Source organism: Sitophilus oryzae, unplaced genomic scaffold (genome assembly GCF_002938485.1).
Source record: "Sitophilus oryzae breed Bouriz unplaced genomic scaffold, Soryzae_2.0 scaffold_937_pilon_pilon, whole genome shotgun sequence".
Classification (NCBI taxonomy): Eukaryota; Metazoa; Arthropoda; class Insecta; order Coleoptera; family Curculionidae; genus Sitophilus; species Sitophilus oryzae.
Window position 1 is genome coordinate 62,246 of NW_022147569.1, and position 6,374 is coordinate 68,619.

A 6,374-nucleotide genomic window follows, 5' to 3' on the forward strand; every position below is an offset into this window, starting at 1 on the left:
TTACTTCAAGCTTCAAATGCTAAAGCTATAGGTGGAGAGGTACACATGAAATATTCATATTCAATTATTTTTAATACTATTCCATTAAAACAACTTTTTCATGTGCTTGACCGGTTACCAATAAATATTACCCTAGAATGTAGAATGGTTAGGAGGGGGTTAATCACCGCGACCGTACAGATCTATTGTGTGTTCCCCTTTCTTGAGTTATAACAAGTTATAACTCATCATACAGTCTTAGGGTTTTGACAAAAGGCAGTATCTGAGACGGCTCCACAGAAACCATTTGCGTCTAACCGTACCGTGCAACTCTTCAACCTCAACCCACAGTTCCGGCGCATGCGTATTGGAACAGCAGAAGAAAGTAATGCTTCAATATAGTCTCGTTTCGAAAGCAGCGTGTAGCTTCGTGTTTGAAGCTGCCGCTTCGGGAGCAACGCAACGTTTGTTGGATCGATCCCCGGTGGAGATAGAACTTTTTTATTTTTTTTACAGCTGTTTTTATTTTTTAAAGGTGTTTTTTTTTATTTAAGGTTAATGTACCACTATTTGACACCTTAAGGAAAAGAAATGCAACTTTCGAATATAAAGGATATATTTATTGATAAATACAAAAACATATGTAATAAATAGGCAATATAATGCTTTTAGAACAATGTGGGAGTAATAAACTTGGAAAAAACAGTAACATTAGTTTAGAAAACACTAACAAATTTAGGGTTGTAAGTGTCCCAGTAGTTGACACTAAAAAAAATGATATTACCAGTTCTTGACATAGTGTTGAGCCAGTAGTTGATAAAGTAACATTATGAGGACATTTTATTTATAAACATCTACAGGCCTGCTAAATTCGTATTTTAACCGTTATTTATCACCTGCTGCCGTCATATTGGGAAAATCGAGCTTATCTAATATTTGCTTAAAGTTAATGACACTTATGTCATCTACATTTAGCCTGAATGACGTTTTTTTTCTTATTGCAGCTAACCATTGTCACAACTTCAGCTTCCGTCTTTGATAAAACTTCTAGGATAATACAGTCATATTTTTGAATTCTTTTTTCCCCTGGAAACTCCACTAATATGTAGTCTCCCTCTTTATACAGGGTGTCCCAGAAATAAGAGCAAATATTTTAACTGGTAGTATAGTTCAACCCTAGAAACACGTCTATGAGGTTTTTTTGCGAAAAAAAATGTTAAAATTTAAAATTTTTCTTGACATTTTCTGGGAAATTTGAAAAAACTTTTTAGTGCCACTTGTTTATTCACCAGAGATTTCCCTTGCAGTGTTGCAACCTCATATGTTATCCACATTCTACATAGTTCTACATTTATAAATTCATAGACAAGTTTCTACTCAAAAAATTAGGAATGTTAAATTTAATCTTTTATCAGTGCTCATTATTAATAATTATAGAAAAAAAAACACATTAATTATTTTTAGTACTTACCCTTTCAATGAAAACTTAACAAAAACCACCGAAAATTAACTAAAACATTACGTTTGTGACGTTTACGAAAATCTTTGTTATGCTGCAAAATAACTTTATTTTGGAATAAATTTAATAAAATGATTCATCATATTGTTCACAATCAGGTCACAAAAACGAAATTCCTAAAATGTTTATCGTAATTTAGAATTCAATATATGGAAAACAGCCCAACGAATAATCGATTCATTTTTGTTTTGTTTGTTTTCTTTCATGTTTCTCTGTTTTATTTGAACCACTGATTTACAAAACACCTTGAAAAGCGCACATTACTTTGAATACCTTTCTGAATGAATAAATGTTGAGAATTATTGTCTCTTATCGCTACTTTACGAACTACTTTCAATCTAAGAAAAAACATGCTTCACTCAACAATTTTAAATACGTATTTATTTTTTTCGCTATTTTTTCGATGTATTTCGACAATTCCATTGACAGCCCAAGAGAGCCGCGTGTGAACTGGTCCTTTGAGTTGAGGCGCCGCCGCCGCGCCGTCGTGGCGGGCTTGCGTCAGGCGACGATGTTAAGCAACGTTGCCGTAGTTACAACAAATTCAAGACATTCGAAGCAATCAAATTCGTATTAAATTATAAAAATAAAACAAAGAAACATGAAAGGAAACAAACAAAAATGAATTGATTATTCGTCGGGTTGTTTTCGATATATTGAATTCTGAATTACGATAAACATTTTAGAAATTTCTTTTTTGTGACCTTATCAATAATCAATTAATTTGTGTTTTGTTTGTTTCCTTTCATGTTTTTCTCTTTAATTTTTAAAATTTAATAAGAATTTGATTGCTTCGAGTGTCTTGAATTTGAAATTCTTGAAACTACGGCAACCTCGCATGACGCAAGCTCGACACGGCGGCGCGACAAAGGAGCAGTTACCAGTGATCTCTTGGTTGATGGTTGTGATGGAATTGTCGAAATAATACATTGAAAAAATAGCGAAAAAACAAAATACGTATTTAAAATTGTTGAGTGAAACATGTATTTTCTTAGATTGAAAGTAGTTCGTAAAGTGGCGGTAAGAGACAATAATTCTCAACATTTATTCATTCAGAAAGGTATTCAAACTAATGTGTGCATTTCAAGGTGTTTTGTAAATCAGTGGTTCAAATTGTGATGAAGCCTTTATGAGAATGATGTGTTAAAAATGGGGACTGTTATTTTAGCAGTTATTATAATAGCATGTACAAGTAAAGCAGCACAGTGAAGTGTATTTTAGTTAAGTGTGTATCGAAAACGGGAACTGTCACAGTTACATCGATCTGTCATAAGTATCTTTTTTAATGTTGGGTAGGATTTTTAATTTAACTTTTTTAACTTTTAAACATTTAACTTTTAATTTATTTTATGTAATAATATCATAATCTTAAAAATGTAATGCATCTCTACAAACTTCTCAGGTGTTGTGATTTTATGACTTACTTTTAAACATATACTTTCTTGTCCATATGGCAACACAGTGCGTCGAATTAACTGAAATCCGGGCTTGATCCGGGTAATTGGATGTAGTTGACGATATCTGCCGGCGCCGGCGGTTCTCAAAATGTTGCGATTATTTTTTAAATTTTCAAAGTTAAATAACTCGCTTATTTGCAATTTATTTTAAAAATGGAAAGAGAACATATGTTTATTTTGACCAGATCTACCACCCCTTAAAATATTTGAACTCATTTCTGGGACACCCTGTATAATATCAGTTGAATTCGAGGGACCTGGAAATATAGGTACTGGTTGAATATCGTTGTCATTTGGAGCAGTATTACAAAAAGTTGAGGGACCTTGACTATCGGTACCTGATCGTAATTGTTTGATTGGTGTCATATGTTCAACATCTGGTGTATTAGTAATGATATCTGTTTGATCAACAGAATCATTTGACACTTCTTCATATCTCTCTTCTCATTTGCCCCTTTCAGAAATAAATGCTGATATTAACTGATTGTAATCATATTCAACTTTTTTGTAGACACAAAAAAGTGATAGGTCTTCCTGATTCCCACTCCATTCTTCGGTCTTTTTAAACTGAAGTAGTTTTAGTGGATCAATATATTTCTCCAAAAATTGTAAACCTTGCTCTAGTTCATCAATTTCTTTTTGAAGTGGTGGCACGGGGTTTAATATTCGATTCTATCTTGCCTGCTACAAGTGGTAAGGTAACTTCCTGGGGATTCCAAGGTACCAGCCCACATTTTCTGAATCTGTTTTGAAGTATCGAAGGAGTTAACTTTTATTGTAGTAACGTATTTAATAAAAGGGCACAAATTGACTTTTTTAATACAGCTGACGCGTGGTTATCTATACGCCATTGTTGTACCTTAGTTTTTCATCCCTCTTTGAGTGTTCTAAAAACTGCTACATCCATCGATTGGATCAAATGTGTTGCATTTGGTAAGAGTGCTGTAAGTATTATGCCGCTATCTGCACATAACCTGCTAGTATGAAGATTTAGGTGTGACGCATGTCCGTCAATAAAAAGAATTATAGGTAATGTGATATTGTTGCCTAGTAGGTTAGGTTAGGTTAGGTTGCTGGGGTTTGGGATCATATTTGATCCCTCACTCGGAGGCCTTGGGCCCATTGCGATACCCCTGTATTGTTTTACCAAACCTTCCTCTCATTCTTTCTTTGCGTTAAAGCACTTCCAGCTCTTTGCAAAGTTCCCGATGTCGCTGATGTTGGCTTCTGCTGCTTCCTCTAGTCCCTCCAAAAAACCTTGCCCTAAAGTTTTAATGCGTCGGTATTCCAGTGCCGGACAGTGGCACAGCAGGTGCTCTATGGTTTCTTCTTCCTCTCCGCATTCTCTGCAGTAGTCGTCGTCGGAAACTTTCCATCTTACGAGGTTTACCCCCGTGGAACAGTTTCCAGTGACGACACCTACAATTATGCGTACTAGGTCCTTTTTATGCTCTAGTAGCTGTTTTGTCTTTTTGCTATCTACCACTGGCCATAGTCTTCGAGCTGTAGCACAGTCCTCACGGTGTTGCCACGTCTCTTGCTGCTTGGCCTTGATGGCAGTTCCTATAGCCTCCTTCAGTGTGTTGATCGTCAAAAGTGGTGGGTCATCTGCCACGGCCTCTCCCCTGGCCCCGTCTTTGGCGAGTCTGTCTGCTTCCTGATTGCCCACCACATTGCTGTGGCCTGGCACCCAGCACAGAGTAGCCCCACCCCGACGCAGCCAGGACAGTGCTTCTCGGCATTCCATCACAGTTTTCGATCTCACTGATTGCATGGTGATGCTTCTTAATGCGGGCAAGCTGTCAGAGTATATCACTATATCCCCTATTGGTCTATCAGCAATTTTCTCTCGTATACAACTAGCCGCTTCCTTTATGGCGTAAACCTCTGCTTGTAGAACATTACAGCCATCCGATAGCCTCAAAGATCGTCGGATGTCTAGTTTCTCTGAGAAGATGCCCACACCTGTGCCCCCTGAATTTGCGGAAGCATCTGTGTAGACTGCTATCTCTTGAGTGTTCATTACTCGGTTGCTTTCCCATTCTTCTCTTGTCGGAATGCGAATTCTTATCTTTTCTCCAAAATCATGTTTGGTGAGCATATAGTCCGTTTTCTGGTCTAGCAGATGTGGACTCGGTTCACCATGATTTTCCCTATCACTGGCAATATCCTCGAGTGACCGTAGTTGGTCTGGTTCCACAGATTGGATTCCCTTAATCTTAGGGCACCCTTAGCGGCCAGATCCTTTACGAGCCAGTCGATTGATTGCAAGTCCAGAATTGCTTCTAGCGCAGCTTGCGCTGTGTTGTTCCTTGCTCCAGTTGTACCTAGAGCTGCTAATCGCTGTACTTTTGTGAGGCTTTTTCTATTAGTCTCTTTAAGTACCGCTTCCCACCATACTAGTGCTCCATAAGTGATGATTGGTCGAACTATAGCAGTGTACATCCAGTGTATAATGTACGGTTGCAGACCCCATCTCTTTCCAAATAGTTTTTACATGCATAGAATGCATTTATTCCCTTTATCATCCTTTCCTCCGTGTTCCTTTTCCAGGAAAGCTTCGAGTCCAGAATGATTCCTAAATATTTTGTCTCCTTAGCAAGTACAAGTGTCTTCCCTTCCAGCTTTGGTAGCGTGAACTTGGGTATCTTGTATTTTCTTGTAAACAGAATGAGCTCGGTTTTGTCTGGGTTGATGCCCAAACCATTCCTTTTTGCCCATTCCGTTAACTTCTTCAGAGCAGATTCCATGATGTCACTGATCGTCTGCAAGTCTTTGCCAACGATCAATATTACCACGTCGTCTGCATATGCCTTTATCCTAATTCCCTTCATTGTCAGAGAGGTCAGGATCGGGTTCATTACAATCAGCCACAGCAGAGGTGATAATACCCCTCCTTGTGGCGTGCCTCTTGTTGCACACTTTTTGGCTGAGCTGTTTCCCATCTCCGATGTGATAGTCCTGTTCTCTAGCATTTCTAACACCCAGTTGATGGTTAATTGCTCTACCTTTAGTTCCTCCATGGCTTTTTTGATCGCCTCTGTCTTTACATTATTGAAAGCACCCTCTATGTCTAAGAAAGCCACTAATGTGTATTCCTTATCCCTGAGGGATTTTTCAATTGTACCTACTACCGAATGCAGAGCACTTTCGACTGACTTACCTTTAAGGTATGCGTGTTGCGCAGCACATTGCTTCTCAATATCTGTAGTCTCCTTAATATGTAGATCTATCAGCCTCTCTAGTGTTTTCAGTAGAAACGATGATAGGCTAATAGGTCTGAAGTCCTTGGGTAAAGAGTGGCTTGGTTTACCCGCCTTAGGTATGAAGACCACTTTTACCTCTCTCCACTTCTTTGGAATATGCCCCAAATATAGGCATTCCCGGAAGATCCTGGTTAGTAGGGTATTGATGCTCCT